The 21,729-nt window shown below is 39.6% G+C and overlaps 3 non-coding genes across 3 annotated transcripts; 1 reads left to right on the plus strand and 2 right to left on the minus strand.

Annotated features, from left to right (window-relative positions):
- The first annotated feature begins 7,641 nt into the window (after positions 1–7,641).
- Positions 7,642–7,713, plus strand: TRNAD-GUC (transfer RNA aspartic acid (anticodon GUC)). The gene has a single exon. It is a non-coding gene; the product is annotated as a tRNA-Asp (tRNA).
- A 2,976-nt stretch (positions 7,714–10,689) lies between these two features.
- TRNAT-UGU (transfer RNA threonine (anticodon UGU)) lies at positions 10,690–10,762 on the minus strand. Its single transcript has one exon. It is a non-coding gene; the product is annotated as a tRNA-Thr (tRNA).
- Positions 10,763–15,016: 4,254 nt separating this feature from the next.
- TRNAT-CGU (transfer RNA threonine (anticodon CGU)) lies at positions 15,017–15,089 on the minus strand. The gene has a single exon. It is a non-coding gene; the product is annotated as a tRNA-Thr (tRNA).
- Positions 15,090–21,729: the final 6,640 nt, after the last annotated feature.

Consider the following 21,729-nt stretch of genomic DNA (forward strand, 5'->3'; position numbering starts at 1 on the left):
GGGCAGTGCCCCAGTTGCCCCAGACTAGTTACGGCCCAGGGTCTCATAAATGTCTGATATTAAATCAAACTTCTTCACAGCCATTGAACCAGGGTTTTAATTTTTGTCAACAGATAGCAGCAACAGCGGTGCCTATGGCGGCAATCCCCCCCACCCCACCTTCTCTTCACAACATATCTTGTTTATTTCGTCTCAGAGTGCTATGAAAAGCGACATGTCAAAGCACCAGCTTACTGACGAATTTTAAAATTCGGGCCAACATAGGCCGGAACGATTCTTACAACTTTTTGATTTTTCACACTACAAATTAACCACAGAAGGGCCCCCGTGAAAAAGCTGGTTTGAGGGCTCCGCCAATTATCCCAGCCTAGGAGAGCCATACGTCGGGTGACCATACATCCCGTACTCCCGTGCACAGTCCCGGTCTTTTCTGTTTTTCTGGCTGTTCCGAATTTTTTGCAAAAATGTCCCGGTTTATCACGTATTTTCAGCGAAGCCAACTTTACTTTTAATTCTTAATTTTATTCATCACATCAATAAATAAAAGTATGTTCCAAACTCAGAAATTATATCAAGACTATAAACAAGAAAAATCATTTCACATTTTTCATGTCTTTTTTATTTTAATTCACTGCAATTTGAAGCGGGCTTCATTTCGCAAGATCGGCGACTTTTCTAAAATTTTAGCACAAATATGTTTAGTTCCAGCTTCAATTTTGGCGTTAATTGGCGATATCCCGTATTTCTGAGCTTAATTTACAATATTTTCTCAAGCAGCTATGGTCAATCTACCAATGATGACACTTCAGGTCATAAAGACTCAATAGATGTCACTGCAAATAATTTGTAATCTGAAACAAATATAAGTAAACAAATCGACTTTTTACCAACGCCCACACCATAGTGAAAGCTTAATACTATTTACTCAGCTTATGTTAATGTCTTGGCATATAAAGACTCGTTAGATGTCACTGCGGACAGTTAGTTGTCTGTAACAAATATAAGTAAACAAATCGACCTTGTACCAAATTCCTAAACGTATAATATAAAAGCCAATACCACTCAGCCATTGAGAAGAAATATAAGAGGTGTGTATACAATATGGTGCACACTGAATATAGTGGTGCATTGCTTATTGCGGTGCATTGAATATAGTGGTGCATTGCTTATTGCGGTGCATTGAATATAGTGGTGCACTGCTTATTGCGGTGCATTGAATATAGTGGTGCATTGCTTATTGTGGTGTATTATGGTATAATACACCACAATATATGTGGTGTATAAGTATTATGGTGCTTCACTTATTGCGGTACATCACGTATTGCGGTGAATTACGTTTTATGCTGCATAGCGGTGCACTGTAAATAGTGGTGCACTGCTATTTTTGGTGCATTGCGTATTGTAGTGCATCACGTACTGTATTGCTTATTCTAATCCATTGCTTATTATGGTGTATTGCTTATTGCGTGTCATGCATCGCGTGCTGTATTGCTTATTATAATGCAGTGCGTATTGCGTATCGTGCTGTATCGTATATTGTGCTGCATTTCTGATTGTGGTGCGTTCCGTATTGTTATGCATTATAGTGCATCGCGTGCTGTATTTCTCATTGCAATGCAGTGCTTGCAGTGATGCATTGCGTATTGAGCTGTATTGCTTATTGTGGTGCATTGTAAACAGTTGTGCATCGCTGATTATAGTGCATTGCTTTCTTATCGTATTTCAGTGGTTATGGTGTATTGTGGAGGTTATTGCGATGTATAGTGCTGTATTGCGTATTGAGCTGTATTGTGGTGTGTTCTGCGTAGTTATGCATTACGTGTTGTAGTGCATCGCGTGCTTTATTGCTTATTATAATGCAGTACGTATTGCGTATTGTGGTGCATTACGTATTTTTATGCATTACGTATTTTAGTACTTCGTGTGCCGTATTGCTTATTATAATGTCGTGCCTACTGCTTATTATGCTGTATTGCTTATTGTAGTGCATTGCTATTGTTATGCATCACGCTTTGTAGTGCATCGCGTGCTGTATTGCTTGCTTAATATAATGCAGTGGTTATTGCTATTGTGTTGTATTGTTTATTGCAGTGCACTGAAAATAGTGGTACAATGCTGGTTTTAGTGCATCGCATGCTGTGTTGCTTGCTTATTATAATACAGTCCGTATTGCGTATTGTGGTGAATCACTTATTACGATGCTTCGCTGATTTCAGTGCATTGCTGATTTAGCTGGTTGCGTACTGTTATGCATTGCGTATTGTAGTGCATACGTGCTGTATTGCTTATTGTAATGCAGTGCTTATTGCGTATTGTGGTGCATTGCGTATTACTGTGCTTTGCGATACATTGCGAACTCTGGTGATACATTACTTAATGCGAACAATCTGAACATTACTTAATACGAACAATCTGAACATTACTTAATGCGAACAATCTGAACATTACTTAATGCGATACATTGCGTACTCTGGTGCATTGCATATTGTGCTGTTTTGTTTATCGTAATGCAGTGCTTATTATTATGTATTGTGGTGCATTGATATTGTGCTGTTTTGTTTATCGTAATGCAGTGCTTATTATTATGTATTGTGGTGCATTGCATATTATGGTACTTTGCCTATTGCGATGCATCGCATATTATGCTACTTTGCCTATTGCGATGCATCGCATATTGTGCTGTATTGCGTATTGTGGTGCATTCCCTATCATGGTGCACTACTTATTTTTCTGTATTGCCGATGGTGGTGCATTGCGTTTTATGCTGTATTTCTCATTGAGGTGCATTGCATATAGTGGTAGTATTGTACTTTATTGCCGGCGATGAAATCAGAGTGGGAAACTGGAGATTGGATGACTATATTGCAGGCATTCGCAGTGCCTGAGGAATATTTTGCTTTATAAATAAAGAAGATGTGACGAGTAGTTAGGTCCATTGGAGGAGTTTGGGGGTGTTGGACGCCGAAGCCGTCAGGGCTCCCCCCCCCCCAGTGTGAAATAAATATTCTTATTCGTAGTTGTAATTATCGCAATGCCATTTCAATCGTTGATTTGAAGCACTGATGACACAGCGCTTTACGTAGAAGATACAAATACATTAGATTTAATAAAAAAGTAGAAGATGACCTAACAAATATTAACATGTGGCTAATAAAACATAAACTAAAACTTAACGTACAAAAAACAAAATACATCTATATGAAAACAAGAAACATGAATATCAATGAAAGCATACACCTAAAAATACATAATCATTGTTGCTGCCAAGATAATGGTGATTGCTATTGCCAAGAAATTGAAAACGTTCATGAGTACAATTATCTGGGTATAACAATACAACATGACCTTGAATGGAACTCGCACTGTGATATTTTAACCAAAAAAATCAGAAAATATGCAATAATCATTTTTGAAAGACTTATTTTATGCATGGATTTATTCAATAATTAATTATGCAATTTGTGTTTGGGGGTGGAGCATACTATGACAATATCCGGAAATTAGATAGAATAAGATCTCAAATAATAACAGATAGTACGAAAATACAGTGCCGCACTATATCTTTGAGACAAAACTACTTATATAGAATGATAAAAATTTTCACTAGTAAATGAAAAATATTTAACAAAAAATCGAAAAAATATCTACCTGTGGTTCACAGGTAGATACAATAGAGTATATCTGGTACCGAAGCCTAATAAAACACTGTATAAAAAGAGCTTTTCCTACATAGCCCCTGAAGTTTTAAACTTATTTTATACTGAAAATCAAATTGACATTAGAAAAAACATAAATCATATAGTATTTGACTTTGTTAAAAATAATGATTATATGAAATGATTTTAACAAACACGCTATAATCAGATATAAAAATGGTTTTGTGCACTGTGTACGAAAAGAGAGAAAGAAATTGTAAAATGATGAACGGGGATGTATATGGTTGTTATAGTGCATATAGATAGATGCATGTATATGTATGGTGTTACATGTAATGTACTAACTGATATTCATAATAGGTAATTTAATTATATAACCGTGATTATGACTCTCAAAATGAGAAATCTAACATCTTAACGTGTACCGTAATCGTAAATATATAAATAGAAATACAATATAACAATCTTTATAAAAGCTGTTGTCTGAAAAATATGTGATTATAACCTCCTTTAGACCTGCTGGAAGGACTTTTAAGTCCCTTGGAGTCACAAAGTGTTTGTATTTATGTGTTTTTATGTTTGTACCTATGCGTATGTTTGTATATGTATATATGTCTGTGTTTTTGTGATTTTTGTTTATTTAAAAAAAAAAAAGAATAAAAGTCAAGTTGGCTGTCACCTTATTAAAAAGTAATAAAAGCCCAATACGCTTCTTTCAGCTTATGATGTCCGAGACTCACTAGATGTGAGTGCTATGAAAACAGTTTTTTGATATATATATATATAGATCCTGATATATAAAGTATATAAACTGAAGAGCCAAAAAAACTGGTTCACCTGCCTAATATCGTGTAGGGCCCCAGCGAGAGCGCAGAAGTGCCGCAACACGACGTGGCATGAACTCGACTAATGTCTGAAGTAGTGCTGGAGGTAATTGACACCATGAATCCTGCAGGGCTGTCCATAAATCCGTAGGAGTAAGAGGGGGTGGAGATCTCTTCTAAACAGCACGTTGCAAGGCATCCCAGATATGTTCAATAATGTTCATGTCTGGGGATTTAGGTGACCAGCGGAAGTGTCTAAAGTCAGAAGAGTGTTCCTGGAGCCACTTTGTAGCAATTCTGGACGTATGGGGTGTCGCATTGTCCTACTGAAATTGTCCAAGTCCGTCGGAATGCACAATGGACATGAATGGGTGCAGGTGATCAGACAAGATGCTTACGTACCTGTCACCTGTCAGAGTCGTATCTAGACGTATCAGGGGTCCCATATCACGCAACTGCACACACCCCATACCATCACAGAGCCTCCACCAGCTTGAACAGTCCCCTGTTGACATGTAGGGTCCATGGATTCATGAGGTTGTCTCCATACCCGTACACGTCCATCAGCTCGAAGCAATTGGAACCGAGACTCGTCAGACCAGGCAACGTGTTCCCAGTCCTCAACAGTCCAATGTCGGTGTTGTCGGGCCCACGCGAGGCGTAAAGCTTTGTGTTGTGCAGTCATCGAGGGTACACGAGTGGGCCTTCGGCTCCGAAAGCCCATATCGATGATGTTTCGTTGAATGGTTCGCACTCTGACACTTGTTGATGGCCCAGCATTGAAATCTGCAGCGATTTGCGGAAGGGTTGCACGTCTGTCACGTTTAATGATTCTCGTCAGTCGTCCCGTTCTTGCATGATCTTTTTACGGCCGCAGCGATGTCGTAGATTTAATTTTTTTACCGGATTCCCGATATTCACGGTACACTCGTGAAACGGTCGTACGTGAAAATCCAAATTTCATCGCTACCTCGGAGATGCTATGTCCCATCTCTCGTGCGCCGACTATAACACCACGTTCAAACTCACTTAAATCTCGATAACCTGCCATTGTAGCAGTAGTAACCGATCTAACAACTAAGCCAGACACTTGTTGTGTTATATAGGCGTTGCCGACAGCAGCGCCGTACTCTGATTGGTTCCATATCTCTTTATTTGCATACGCATGCCTGTACCAGTTTTTTTTTTTTTTTTTTTTGGCTCTTCAGTTTATATATATATAATGTATTAATATATATATATATATATATAGCACGTATCAATTAATACAAGACACCGCTAGCAGAGCCTGACTTTGATCTGGCGGGGAGGAGCCATGAGCAAGGCAGAAATTGCTGACCCTGTGAGGCATGCCAGAGGTGTTTGTTGTTTAGTCAGTAAAAATATGTTATCTGTCTTATTATTTGTCTTATTTGCTTAATTAGTATTCTTGATCACTCATCCCCCAAATTAACCACCCTGATTTACACAGACTGTAGGTATTTCGTTAGGTTAGGTCACTCCCTCCCTGACATATAATCCTTGTATATCTTCCCTCCACTCGAAAATACTCCTCTATCTCTAAAGTCACTCTTTTCATCACTCGCCGTGGTTGCACATTTCCTTGGTCACATTCTTTTGGTCAATATTATGGTCGTTCACTGACCTGGTCCCACGCTCTCTAGGTCACTCCTATATATGCTTACACGCTCTCAAGGTTACTGGGCTCTCAGGCCATGCTGGCACATTTCCCTGATCACTTTTTTTTTGGTCATTCTTTTGGTCGTTCGCTTACCTAGTTTCTGCTCTCTGCGGCACTCTTTGGGTCACTCCTATGCTTGCACACTCTCTTGGTCTCTCTCATTCTCGTGTCATCTCTGGGTTTGCTCTTTTGGTCATTCACTGACTTGGTCCATTGCTCTGTACATCATTCTTATATTGTCGATTATGTGACTCGTCACTGCTTTGATCACATGATTTCCACATGCTCTAAGTCAGGGGCGTAGCCAGAAATTTCGTTCGGGGGGGGGGCACTTTCATTTTGGGGGGGGGGACCAAAGTGACAGAACAATGGATTTGGCCATCTTTTTCCCTTTTTTCGGTCATTTTCTCACATTTCGGGGGGGGGGGGGACCCAGACCCCCAAGTCCCCCCCCCCAGGTCGCTACGCCCTTGCTCTAAGTCACTCTTACGATCGCTCATCGACCTTGTCCCACGCTCATGCCATGGTCAGTCACATGCTTGCAAACTCTTATGGTCACTCTTGATCGCCATAAACCAGGGGTTCTTAACCTATGGGTCGCGACAAAAACTTAGGTCGCCGGGCTCGCAAGATGGGTCGTTGTGCAAATACAAACAGTCCAAATCCATTAACAATCAAGGACTCTGAGCTATGAGGTCCCGACTGAAACGTAATTAACAGGGACTTCCGAGAAGGGTTGTACGAATCCACTAAGCCAGGGACTCAAGCTACGGGTCACAACACAAACTTGAGTGGAATTATCCCTTTTTCTTAATCTGGAATTATTTCTTTCATTATTAATGCTGCAATTATCGCTTTCATTTATTTTGGAACTGAAATTTTCTGTTTCATTAAAACTAGAACTTTTCTTTCATTTATTCTGGAATCATCTTTCATTAATTCTGGAATTATCACTTTCAGTAATTCTGGAATTATCACTTTCAGTAATTCTGGAATTATCACTTTCAGTAATTCTGGAATTATCACTTCCATTAATTTTGAAATGATCAATTTCATCAATGCTGAAAGTATCTCAGAAAATCTGGAATTATCTTTGAATGCCACAAATCATTTTCGGCAATAACTGGCGATATCCCGTATTTTTGGAATCCCAATTTCCCGTATTTCTTTCGAGGAAATATGGTCAGTCTAGTTAAGACGGCACTGCCCCCCTCCCCCAACAATAATGATGGTGCTCCTCCAGACTTTGAAATCTATCTCCGCCAATAAAATGTCCTATTGCGTAAAATATTTTTGTAATTTGTTTCTTAGAAAAATAATCGCTTAAATTCTGTGAGTTATTCTTAATTCTGTGGATTACTATTAATTACGTATTCTACTAAAATTTACTCTATTAATTATCTAATAATTACTCTATAATCATCTAAAATATTACTCTCTTTACTAAGCTTAAATAAGGTAATTAGTCGTTCCACCGTCGTCCTCGGTAGTATAGTGGTAAGTATCCCCGCCTGTCACGCGGGAGACCGGGGTTCGATTCCCCGCCGGGGAGATTAATATTTTTTTTTTTTTTTTTTTTTTTTTTTTCTCTTCACAATTTTGTTCCTTCAAATTTTTAAAGCATGAACAGAGATACGGGGGAAGGGGAGAGATTCCCCCCATTGCCCTCCCCCTACCCAGCGTCAAAGGTGGAGTCGACTGATTTAATGTGTATGTGTATATATGAATCGACACAAGGGCGTATCGGGGGGGGGGGGACTTGGGGGTCTGGTCCCCCCCCCCCGAAATGTGAGAAAATGACCGAAAAAAGGTTAAAAGATGGCCAAATCCATTGTTTTGTCAGTTTGGTCCCCCCCCCAAAATGAAAGTGGTCCCCCCCGGAACGAAATTTCTGGCTACGCCCCTGAATCGACATCATCATCGTCGTGCCTCCCCAGCAATAATGATCGTGACCGCCCCTCCCTCCCCCCCCCCCCAGACTTTGAAGTGTATCTCCACCTACGTTTTCAAGTCAAATTTTCACTTTAATTCCGCGGCAAACATTGATGATAATGACTTTAATCGAAATATAAAGTATTACAAAATTTTGAAATCAGTCACTTTGCCAATTATACCAATTAATTATCAAACAAAAAGTACGGATTTGCAAAAAAAGAAAAATCTCCAAAATGACGTGTCAAATAATTCCCAAAATTTAAAAATATTTAATTCATTAATTTCTACTTTCGATCTTTAGAGTCCTCCCCACATTGAATTACTGCTGCCATCTATCAATGACTTTGTAAACCGATTTTTTTTTTCAATCATGGCTGCTCAGGGTGGGTATGGCATTTTACAGGCGAACCGTTGATATCCTATAGAGCAGCGGTTCTCACCCTGGGCCCAGTGGCGTCGGAGCCGGGGGTGCTGTGGGTGCTCGAGCACCCACGGAAGTTTGTAGAGCGGGTTCGAGCACCCACAGAATTGATTCAAAAATCGAAATTTCCTATATGAGTCTCAAGACGGTCACCCACAGGTTCGAAACAGTTCCGACGCCCCTGCCTGGGCCCCCCCCCTTGCGGTCCTAGGATATTCTAGGGGGGCCACGGGAGAAAATCAGAAGAAAGGTGATCCACGACAGGTGGTAGAGGGAGTCATAGAGATCTGTGAAGAGAAAAGCTTTAAAAGTGAAACATGGTTGAAAAAAATTACTACTTTCAGAATTCATCAGATCCGTCTATACAACCAGGAGCATCTTAACCCTTGGCAAGGGCGTAGCCGGAGGGGGGGGGGGACTTGGGGGTCTGGTCCCCCCCCCCCCGAAATGTGAGAAAATGACCGAAAAAAGGGAAAAAGATGGCCAAATCTAGTGTTCTGTCACTTTGGTCCCCCCCCCCCCCGAATTGAAAGTGGTCCCCCCCCGAACGAAATTTCTGGCTACGCCCCTGACCCTTGGGTCTATGTGGGGCATGACCCGGGTCTTCATGTCTATAATGGAGGGAGGGGGAATATATGTAGGATCTGGTAAGATCTCATATGTAAGCTGTTACTTCCAGCTAAGTATGGAGGAGCCCCAGAGAAACGGTTGATGTGTTGAGAGGGTCGATTTATCGTGCATGTTCGTTGGATCATCCCGTATTTTACACAGACTGTTTTTTGCAATATAATTTGACTCCTGGGAGAGATGATAATTCACCATTTGAATCCGTGCCTAGCCAGGATTCCAGAGATTGATCTGATTTAGTAAAATTTCATTAATAATAAAAAAAATAGAAAGTATCTCACTCTTGGATGACGGTAGAGGGGGGGGGCTGGATAGGACAGGGGAGCCACGAGAGAAAAATGTGATCCATAGGGGGCCATGAGCTGAAAAAGGTTAAGAAACACTGCTATAGAGCAGTGCGGAGAGGGTTCTGCATTTGAAAAAAATGTGGTGTTGCGAAATAGGAAGCCGATATTACTTGATGCTTTTGAAACAATGTCATTAACATGGTGGTTGAAATTGAAAGTCCTATGAAAAGTGACACCTAGGTCCCCTTCGTGTACTCTACTGTCTCGATCGTTTGACCCAGTGCCGTTTTAACGCATGGGCCCGATAAGGCACGGACCCGGGGAGTGGGGGGAAGCGTCAAGAGAAGAGGACCGTCAGAAAAACGAGTAGTTGAGTTTTTTGAGAATTTGCCAGGTAAAGCCTCAGAAAAATCACTTCGCCCGAGGGTCCATGATGCTCTTAAAATTGGCCCAGGTTTGACCATCAATATTGCAATCATACGTAATTTCCAATATAAAGCTCAAAGGGCTACGTTTCTTATCGAAATACATACATTTGTACACTTGGGAATATTTAGGTTTAACTTATATTACACTATGAACTGAGTAGTTCGACAGAATTTTGTAGCGTCTCAGCGTCTTCTGTATTATTCAAGACTTGGAAGATTTTGACATCATCATCATCATACAGGTATACCAAATAATTAGAATTGACGTGATTTTTCAAATCATTTTTAATGTATAAAATAAAAAGTAACGGGGACAAAATATGGACCCCTGAGGAACACCAGTAAGACATGAATTAAAAAATGCCTAAAAAGAATATATATACATTGAATACTTCCCAACCCCCACCCCTGGAAAAAGTTGAAATGACGGCCCTGGGGCACGATGATGATGATTACTGGGAGAGGGTTTGATGATGATGTAAATTCATACACACGCATGACATTAGATCAATAGGCTCATATTCGACGCTTTCCCCCCCACCCCTCCGTATCTCAGCCCATGATTCACCGGTGAAATATTTTCTTGAAGAAAAAAGAAATTAAATTTGAAGGGTGAATAGATAAAAATAATCATTAGTAATGAAATTATTAGAAAAAAAGCTAAAAATTTGCACTTTCTCTAAAATCTCGATGATTTTTATTAGCAATTAATCATATGCACGAACCATAGGAAATACTGGAATGCGCATTCAGGGGCGGAAATTATGATTGTTACAATTGAAGGATGATTCAATCGGAATTGCAAAACGCTTAGAAAAATTTGATGTGATAGCCACCAGTGAGGATCGAACTCACGACCCCTGGTTTACAAGACCAGTGCTCTAACCACTGAGCTATGATGGCGACAACGAACGTGGCTTTATCTAAATATAAAAAGATACTCTAAAATTATACTGGGGAAATATTTCGTATTTTTTTAATTCTGTTGAATTTTGTTCGGGATTGGGAGGAAGAATCACTCGTTTGCTTCACGAACTGATGTAACACCCATTAATGTAATTCTTTTGATTGTGTCAACTTGAGGAAATCAAGGCAAATTTTTCACAAGAAAGAAACCATTAAAAGAATGTACGGATTCTTATTGTAGCGCCATCTATGTACCATGTACCGAACTACAACATATTTCTTACGTCAATATTTTTTTCCAATGGAAATTAAATTTAATATATCTCTCATTATTTTATTATAAAAATTAAAAATAATATTTTTATTTATTTTAGTTATTTTACATTAATTTATTTATGTGTATTTTTTTAAATTTATTTTGTATTTATTTATTGATATATATCTAAATGTGAAGTCATTGTACTCATAATGGCTTTATGGCCTTGTCGCCGGTGGGCTCAGTGATGTTCCCAGAACTAGTTTTATGGTTTAAGCCGCCCTTCTACTGGTGTTTCTGGTCTAATTTTCTTGACCACTCATTCTTCAAATGGTCGTAGGCACCGGAATATGGGGGGGGGCTGAGGCCTATCCCCTAAAAGAAAAAAATCATGAATATACAATGGAACGCACCATTCTGCCTCTTGCGTACGGGAGTCCCGTATATACAGGACGAATGGCGATTTTCTATCCCCTCAATGTTTTCTTCCTGTCGGTGCATCTGGTCATAGCCAATACCTTCTGGAGTAGAAGGTATTTTCATAGCCCACTTAGTCCCCCGCGCCTGTGAATAAGCTTGTGTTTCTATAAGTCAGTCTTATGTTCATTCCATGCTTGAACACTTTCTTGGTCATTTTTGATCACTGTTTTGGTGGTTCACCGATCTGTAGGTCATTCCCACGCTTACACATTGTCTAGGTCACTTTTTTGGTTACTCCCATTCTCACATACACACACTGTCTAGCATGGCCCCCACAAGGGGTGGGCTGACAAGGCTCCAGCCCTGGGGCCCGGGGTGATTTTAATCATTTTTTTGTTTTTCACGCTATAAATTCATCATAAAGGGGCCCCGTGAAAGTCTGGTCGGGGGCCCCCGTAAAAGATCCTAGCCTAGGGGCCCTGCTTCAGGATGTGGGGACCATGCTGTCTAGGTTCCTCTTTTGGTCACTCATTGATCTGGTCGTACTCTAAATCATTTTTTTGAATATTCACATGCTCTAAAGTTTCTCAACCGCAATCTGGTGCCGGGCCCGGTCATCACTCAAGGCCGTCAGTAATCCACTGCTTCATTATTTCTCACCAATTTCTTCATCAGATGTATGACTGAGCCTTTCACCCTCACAAATAGATATCAACCAAGCCGCCGGTTTCCAAAGGTTGAAAACCATCACTGCTCTAGGTCACTTTTGGTCATTCACGCGCTTGCGAAGTTTTTTATCCCCCTCACGTGCTTGTACATGCTCTAGGGGTCACTCTTTCGGTCTCTCATCGACCTAGTCCCCCACTCTCTAGGCAAGGAGAAATACATGGTTGTACCACCTGTGACCTATAAAAATTTCCCTGCCCTTCTCTCATTTTACTAATTTTCTTGGCCATTTAGTCCATAAATTTTCCACCCCTCCGAACTTACCACCTGCGATATAGCCCGCTAAGCTCCCCCCCCCCCCAAATGTACTTCTGGATGTGTGTTCCTCGCCACACCAATAACTAAAATTTGCCTCCCTCTGAACTTGTAGCCCTTGTAAAAAAAAAAACCCTGGTCTGACCTGCTTAGGCTCTCCTACTGTGCATACGCATCAATAGAGAGGAGCCAACATGAAGAAAGCATTGCGGGGCTGAAAACGGGACTCGAGAGTGTGCACAGGACATAATGTGTTAAACATATTTCTTCATTGATATGAGTGTGGTTTTGTGATTTTTCATTTTCCGAACGCATTCTCCAATAGCCGCCGGAATTCCCAAATTTTTCTCTGTCTCTGCTTTTTTTAGCAGTTCTGTTATAGAGTTGGGAGGAAAAACTTCTGTTCCAATACATCACACAATAAGTCGCTTGTCTGACACATCGTCTTGGATCCGCCCGCCTCCACTCTATTCGCAGCTGAACTCCATTCGCAGCTAAAGATGCTTGTCCCCACTCAGGGCCACAACTAGATTGCTTGGTTAGCCCACATTTTGCCCCCCCCCCCCCGTAATGTTAGAGAAGAGATTAAAGGAGATTTGCGCCCACTCCCTCATCCGGAGCCATCTCGGTCGCAATCGGTTCCTATTCATATTAACGTTAAAACATATATGTCGTACTGTAAATGATACACTGGTGATTATGCATAATCACAAATAGTCTCGATATAAAGAAAGTTTGATTAAACTTCTCTACATTCATTCACTTTTATCGGCGATTATGCATAATTCCCAAATAAAGTCTATCGAAAAGTCTGATGAATATGAAAAAAAATTTATAACCTTTCTTCTCTTCCATAAACACATTAATTATTGTCACCCGTACATGATTGCACTGCGCACATTTTGCAAAAAAAATTAAATTAAGGTAAGTGTGAAGAAAATTAAAAACCTTTATAACAATATTGTATCAGTCTTTTAATGTTGGCTTTCTTCACACGTTATCAACAAACAAAACCAACATTACCATTCGAATTCACCATCCTGTGGACCATAGTCGAGTTCAGTTAATTAAGTAATTAATCGACGCTTTATCATATTTATCAACATGAGCTTGGGATCGGTGCCGTCGTAACGCATGGTCCCACAAGGGCGCGGTCCGAGGGCCTCACAAAAAATGAGGTCCGGTTGGAAGTTCCTAGAATTTACAAGGGAGGGCCTCAGGAAAAGCACTTGGGGGGGGGGGGGGAGGCCCACGATGCTCTCAAGGGGATTCGGATTAAGCATAATCATAGCTGAATATAATAAATTCTGGGTTTAGGGGTCATTCAAGTATTACGTCAGCCATGGCCCCCACATCCTGAAGCAGGGCCTCTAGGCTGGGATCTTTTACGGACCCCCGCGACCAGACTTTCACGGGGCCCCTTTATGATGAATTTATAGCGTGAAAAACAAAAAAAAAATTATTAAAATCACCCCGGGCCCCAGGGTTGGAGCCTTGTCAGCCCACCCCTTGTGGGGGCCATGACGTCAGCATCGATGAGGGGTTTCTGATTTGCTGACTTTTGCGGGGTGGATAACACTTACGTCATCAACCACCCTTTATAAAACTATGCAATATTCATAATGGCATCTAGTGATCTCTAAATGTTTCGCGGATCCTAGTGATCTGGAAATGTGTCAAGGGCTCTGGAACTGTGCCACGAATCATTCAAGTGATCCGTAATTATGCCACGGATCACTTAAATAATCTGAGAATGTGCCGCGGGTGACTTGAGTGATGTAGAACCGCCCTGGGAGCCGCTTAAGTGCTCTAAAACTATGCCACATGTCACTCAAGGGATCTCTAAATGTGTCACGGATCGCTTAAGTGTTCTAAAACTGTGTCCCGAGTCATTTAAGTGATCTGAAAATGTTCCACGGGCCGCTTAAATGCTCTGGAATTGTACCACGGGTCACTTAAGCGATCTGTAAAAATGTCCGGCTTAGTTCATTTTTACAAAATTAGGTTTGGGGAGGGCAGGCCGCATCAGATAACCCCCCCCCCCCACCCAGGGCCGTATTGGGACCGCGGGCCAAGGATTTACCGTATCTGGCTTAGAGGGTGGGTCGCAATGAATTTATTAAAGATAAATTGTGGGTTCATAGCCTTCAAATAGTATTCAAATTTCGGGGGGGGGGGGGACCCACGAGCCCTTTATGTCCTCTCCCCGTGTACGTCTGTGATCCCACCAATATGCGTTAGGATTCAGAGGGGCAGTGCTGATGACGAAGTTTTACGGGCAAGGGGGTGAGGATCAAAAATGGCTAAAAAATTGCTGAAGTAATACTTAAACGGCCCTTTGAGACCAAAAATTTATAAATTACAGTTTGCCTGATGTTACTGTCCGCTTTAGAGAGTGCCCGCTAACGATGAGTGAAATACATTAAAAAGCTCCTATTCCGCGGGACCGCAGATCATAAAAGTGTCGGAGGGGGTGACCGTTTTAGGGGAGATCATACTATAGCAGAATCGAGTATCGTTGCGCAATGAAACTTTCACTGCATATCAATCGAAATAGAATTATAAAAAAAAAACATTATAAAAATCGATGAAGTAGCCACCAGTGAGGTTCGAACTCACGACCCCTGGTTTACGAGACCAGTGCTCTAACCACTGAGCTATGGTGGCGACAGTCTCCGGATTCATATTTATATATAAAAACGTGAGCTCTGAAATTATGTATGCGCATCATGTTTCGTATTGTACATTCATCGATTGGATTTTCTAAGTCATGATTCATTTGCGGACGTTTCAAACAGGATGGATCACGAAAAGCTGAACAAAGCATTAATGTAAGAGACTTACATTCAGTAAAAACTGCTTTGTTTGATATCGCTGTACACAGCGCCATCTATCTTTCAGAATAAAAAACTATAACGGAAGATTTTAAAAAAACCAGACTGCTGTTTGATTAACATCATTTTTAAAGGTTTCTCTTCGAGGCCGCGGCATGGGCCCACTCGGGAACGGCCCGGGGGCCTCACGAAAATGAGATCTGGTTGAAGTTTTTAAGAATTTGCCTCGTAGGGCCTCAGAAAAATCTCTTGGCCCGGGGGCCCATAATGCTCTTAAGAAGGCCCTGGGCCGCGGATCCCTGGTGTGAAAATAATTGCGGAGTGGGGGAGGGGAACAGGGAAGTCTTAACAGTTTCGAAAAGGGGATTGACAACCAAAAATTCTTACAATTTTACAGAATTTACAGGGATTCTGAAAAATATTCATAAGAATAATGGAATTATTTATTCCATTAATTCTAAATTTCCATCTATTCTGGAATTATTATTATTTTCATTAATCCCGGAATTATTCCTAAACATATTAGGAATAATTCCGGGATTAATGAAAAAAATAATAATTCCAGAATAGTTGGAAATTTAGAATTAATGGAATAAATAATTCCATAACCAATTAAAGAAATAATTCCAGAATTAATAAAATTAAAAACTAATAAAAAAATTCCAGAATAAATGAAAAATTCAAAACTAAAAAGAAAGAATTTAAGAATCAATGAAAGAAAAAATTTAAGAATCAATGAAAGAAAAAATTTAAGAATCAATGAAAGAAAAAATTTAAGAATCAATGAAAGAAAAAATTTAAGAATCAATGAAAGAAAAAATTTAAGAATCAATGAAAGAAAAAATTTAAGAATCAATGAAAGAAAAAATTTAAGAATCAATGAAAGAAAGAAGTTAAGAATCAATGAAAGAAAATTTAAGAATCAATGAAAGAAAGAATCTAAGAATCAATGAAAGAAAGAATTTAAGAATCAATGAAAGAAGAATTTAAGAATCAATGAAAGAAAGAATTTAAGAATCAATGAAAGAAAGAATTTATGAATCAATGAAAGAAAGAATCTAAGAATCGATGAAAGAAAGAATTTGAGAATCAATGAAAGAAAGAATTTGAGAATCAATGAAAGAAAGAATTTGGGAATCGATGAAAGAAAGAATTTGGGAATCGATGAAAGAAAGAATTTGAGAATCGATGAAAGAAAGAATTTGAGAATCGATGAAAGAAAGAATTTTAGAATCGATGAAAGAAAGAATTTTAGAATCGATGAAAGAAAGAATTTTAGAATCAATGAAAGAAAGAATTTGAGAATCAATGAAAGAAAGAATTTGAGAATAAATGAGATTCAAAACTAATGAAATAATTCCAGAATAAATGAAATTCAAGACCAATGAAAGAAATAATTCCAGAATAAATGAAAATTCAGAACTATTGAAAGAAATGATTTGAATATTAAAGAAAGCATTCGCAATAATTTAGAGCCCTCTGTCAACACCTTCTAGAGCAGTGTTCCCCAAACTTATTCAGCCCATCGCCCCCTTTTCAAAAACAAAATTTCTCATCGCCCCCTAGTGTGGAAGATGTTAAAAACCCACATTAAGAAGTTGAAAGATGCAGTGACGAATTTTCGATTTTTTTGAAAATTATTGTTTTCCTGAAACGTTTCTAGTGTAAAAAGGGTTAAAAATTCTAAAATAATTACAATTTAAAAAATTACAGTAAACTTCATTGCAAAACAAATTTGTGAATTATAAAATTATAAACATATGCATTTATATTTGCATTTATTGTGGTCAATGTAGTATTCGCATCCACACAAAAATATCCATTAATGTTAAAATTATTAAAAAATACAGACGCAAAACTACAATTGTTACTTAGTTTTAATAAAAATAATTTTATTATTATTAGATGTTTTCAAAGTGTGATGATTATCGCTTGGTTTTACTAAGCAGAATTCTAAAATCCTCACAATTGTGTGTGAATATCTGTAGGTGATTTCGATTTTTGTCGAAAGATTTGTGACTGCATTGAAACGTCTCGCGCATGAAAAATGTTCAGCTACATTAGAACCTCTGAATAACGGACACTCACGGTAGGGTCATCTTGGGAAGCATCATGGGAACCCTCCCCCCCCCCCCCCGGATAAGTGATTTTTTTGAAGCCCTACCTGGAAACTTCTCAAAAAATTCAACTACTTCTCGTTTTTCAGGAGCCCATGCGTTAAAACAGCACTGACTCACGGGACCAAAAAATTTCGCTGCTAACGAGGAGTGTCCATTAATGGATAGTAAAATAATCAGTCTCATATCCGGAGTCCTGTTGACGTAATTCAAAAAAGTGTTTGGTAACTGCAGGTGTCCGCTAAAAACGGGGAAGTGTCCGTTTTTTATGGGAGGTTCCACTGTATCCCATAAATTCCTGGTACATTATTTGCCTTTGCAGCCAGAAAAACTAATAGCCATCTTCAAATTTGAAAGTCAGACCGTCTTTTAATGCTATTCCTGTCAATTTTTCTTGTAAATGTGATAATTGTTGTTGGAGATTGAAAAGAAATGTATAGAAAATTGTTATTTTTTTCATTCGGTACAGATTATTTATTTCATTGCAGATTGTAAGGATCTCTTGGGAATACGTGATGATCACGTTACATAAAAAAAATAAATATTATTTTAATCTCCCCCCCCCCCAAGCCCCTCCCCCCTCCCTATTGTCTACTGCACCTCACACATTCTTGAAACAAAACTACATTTAACATGTGTTACGTACTCCTATGAAATCGCGCGTATCCAGAAATTTTATTTTATACAAAATAATTCGCATCAACGCATGTTGGAGTTCTACTTTGACACGGAGCACAAAATAAGGTTTTGATGAAATAAGTTCCGGTGTGAATGCATAAACTTTAAGAAATTTTATCATTGATGAGATAAAATTCAGCCAATCATTATTACTCAAGTTCGAACAAAGCCACTTGCACTTGGCTTAATTACAAACATATATATATATATATATATATTAAAAATGTAATTGATGCCTTCTCTGCGTGCAGAGAATATCAACAGAACTTCAGAATAATTATTTTCTATATGAATATTCGTCCTTCCAGAGAATGTTCTCAAGGATATTATATGTAACTATAATATAAATAAATAACAGGAGAATATTTTCATCAACAAGAACTTATAAGAATATTCTCAAGTTATTTATAGTAGTCATTGGGGGGGGGGGATTATGCCTGAAACATTTACAACAAATCAATTTATATTCCACAATATACACTCATGTCCATAAATTAAGGATTCTTCTATTCTCCGAAAGATTATTCTCGAGAATTTTACATGTCTACTTTAATCACATCTTAGCATAGAATGTTGTGTATCTGTGTATGAATCGTGGAATCATTCATATCCAATCCATAGTGGAAGGAGCAAAGCAACGTATATTTATTTCATGAAAAGTTTCCTTTTACATATTTATTTTTTTTATAAATGACTGAAAATATATATTGTATGTGATGAAAAATGAAGGATATTATATAGTTGAATTGTGTGGGTCTCAATTTTCTTTTGGTATTCAATGGATATTTTTTTGGTTAAAATCAACAGAAATTGAAGTTCTGAAAAACTAATGCTCTTTTGGAAGTTTTGAGGTCAAAAGGTAATTTTTCAAACATTAAGTTTTGGCCCTAATTGATACTTGAGAGTAATGAGTTATAAGTTTAAACTTGTCTATTCGAGTGCTCAAGTCTTTACTAATTCGGCCTCTTTTTCTATGACATTGAGAAAAAATATAGCAACGTGGGTTAAATATATGTATAACATATCGGCGTTAGTGTGTGGTACTGCTGGAAAACGATCTTACAGGGACGATGGGTTTCGTAGGACGGAATGCGATGACATCACGAATCTCGGGGTCAGGCTTTCTGCTTTAGAAGGTATTGCCTCTGTTCAGTTCGGGGCTCTGGGTCCCTTTGGTCCACAACGAGGAACAAAAATGCATTTAGGGGTCATTTAAGTATTACGTCACAATCGAGGGGGGGAGGGGAGTTTCGGATTTGCTGACAAGGGGGGGATGTTTGAAGATTGCTTACGTCATCAACCACCCCTTTTTGAAGATATGAAATATTCTAAGCTGCTGACGAAATTTTGCTGACAGGGGGGAGGGGGGGGTCAGTGTTTTGCTGACTTTTGCTGACAAGGGGGGGAGGTCAAAAATGGCTGAAAATCTGCTTACATAATACTTGAATGGCCCCTTATTCACTCTGAGTGGTGGAGTATCCCCCCTTCAAGAGACGAATAAGTTTCTCCGTAACACACATTTTTAATTTTCTTAGTTGAAGCGCAGCCACCTTGTTTTTTACTAGTAAAAAAAGTTCAATAGATATATCCCAACTGGGGGGGGGGGGGCTGCTCACTTGGCCCGGGGGCCCATGATGCTCTAAAGATGGCCCTGGGATGCGGCGGCTATGTACTTGATTATTAGAAGCGATTCTACTTTGGTTGGAAAACAATTGTTTTACCCTATGGTGGTTTTGTATCGCCATCTGTTGTAAACATACGTTAATGAGATGTTGATGCGGGTGAGTGCATGCGTCCTTATTTCCAAGTTTCGGAATATGGTAAACTTACCCATCATTAAAATTTTATTTTCAGTCTCAAATATTGAATCTCTTTTCGATATTTTCCCACAGTTTATTGCGAGTACGTACTTTTTCTATGTATCATTCATTCCCGGGGCCCACCCATGCCCGGACCTCAAATTTATGAGAACCCTTAAAGGAAATTGGTTCCATGATTTCTGAGAGTGAGTGCGTGAGTTACCTATGTAGGTACTTCCAACAGAACATCACTTTTCAGGATCCATGGTGCTGTTAATCGACAGCAGATGTGCCGACATGTAGAAAACATTGGGGGTGGGGGCCTGATAGTTGCTGGTCGTCACGTATATACGGGACTCAAGTGCGTACGCAGGAGAGGAAAGGTGCATTGCATTATTATTTTTTTCAGAAATTATTGGGGTCTCAGCCTTCCTTACAATTTTAGCAGCTGTAGTGGTCGAGTATAATGACGGGCTCGGGTTCGAACCCCACCGTCGCCACAGTGGTGGTCGGATGAAGTTGGTTTTCTGTGGTTCCCAACTTCGAGGCACAAATGTGAGCCAATCTCCCCGTTAAAATCAAAACAGAATTCAGACATCCAATTAACCGGACTGACGATTCCATCGACTCTGAAAATACCGCTTCAGAACCAAGACCAAAACTTCCTAGCCTACATCCCATGATAACAAGACTCAGAGAGTAGCAGGTCTACAACGATATACTATTCAATCATTACACTTCATGCATAGTTAGAAAAATTGATGGCAGATGGCAGCAATGCACATAAGAATCATTACACAGAAACAAACTTCACGGAAGGTTCATTACACACACACACACACACACACACACACACACACATCCCAACATGTACCGATTCGTTAGAAGTTTAGTAGAGGAATATGGACGATGTGTATATCTGATTTTGTAGTCCCTTACAAAAATTATTGGAGGGGCTCAAAGGGTCTTAGCCCCTAAGTTCCCTACAGTAATCCTGTTAAACCATAGAGGAGCTCGGGATTAATCTCATTACTTCATTATTTTTTTTGGTGTCCGTGAAAAATCCTGCCCTCTTACGGCTCACTCAAGAATATATAAAGGCGGGAAGGGTGCGCGTTTTTTTCCCTTTAATGCTTATGCACGGTCCCAAGACTACTAACCGCCACCCAGGGCAGTCATTTCAACTCTCTCCGGGGGGGGGGCAAAGAACATGTACTTAATATATGTATATATATGTGTATATATATTTGTATGTGTATATATGTATGTATATATAAGTATGTATTTATATATATACCATTTTTAGTGTATTTTCAAAATCCGGGGGGGGGGAGAAACGGTCCCCTGACACCCCCCCCCCCAAATGACGGGGCCTCCCGCCACCTATAAGCAAGGGATGTCCAGGATCACCCCCCCCCCCTCCGCCTGGAATTACCGGCCTGTCATAGGCATCGACATTAAGAAAGCATTGTGTGTGGCTTAAAGTTGCCAGTCGTCCCCGTAAATACAGAATTCATGTGCGTACATGGATTTTAAGAGTGTGCATGGCATTGTATATTCATGACTAATTAGCCCAGCTCTCCCCTTCAATTGGGAAGGGGTTCAATTAGCATGAGCCCCTCAAGTTCCGGTAGCTATGCAGCCTGCCATTTACATACTTATTATTAATCCCTTCATAAGCCCTTACGGGCAGCCGTAGGCTGGCAGTTCACCCCCAAATGTCGAATTACCAGCGAGAACGTTAAATTCTGATCTGGACGTTACGTAAGCGATCTTTTAACAAAATGTGGTCGTCTAGGAATGCCTTATGTATTTGTAGTCACAATTTCCAGTAAAAGTTTAGTCACGAGTGAACTTAAGGGACCGACAAAAAATTAAA

Source organism: Pholcus phalangioides, unplaced genomic scaffold, assembly GCF_987345545.1.
Source record: "Pholcus phalangioides strain wild (caught in Gottingen) unplaced genomic scaffold, Ppha-v1.0 ptg000016l_1, whole genome shotgun sequence".
Lineage (NCBI taxonomy): Eukaryota > Metazoa > Arthropoda > Arachnida > Araneae > Pholcidae > Pholcus > Pholcus phalangioides.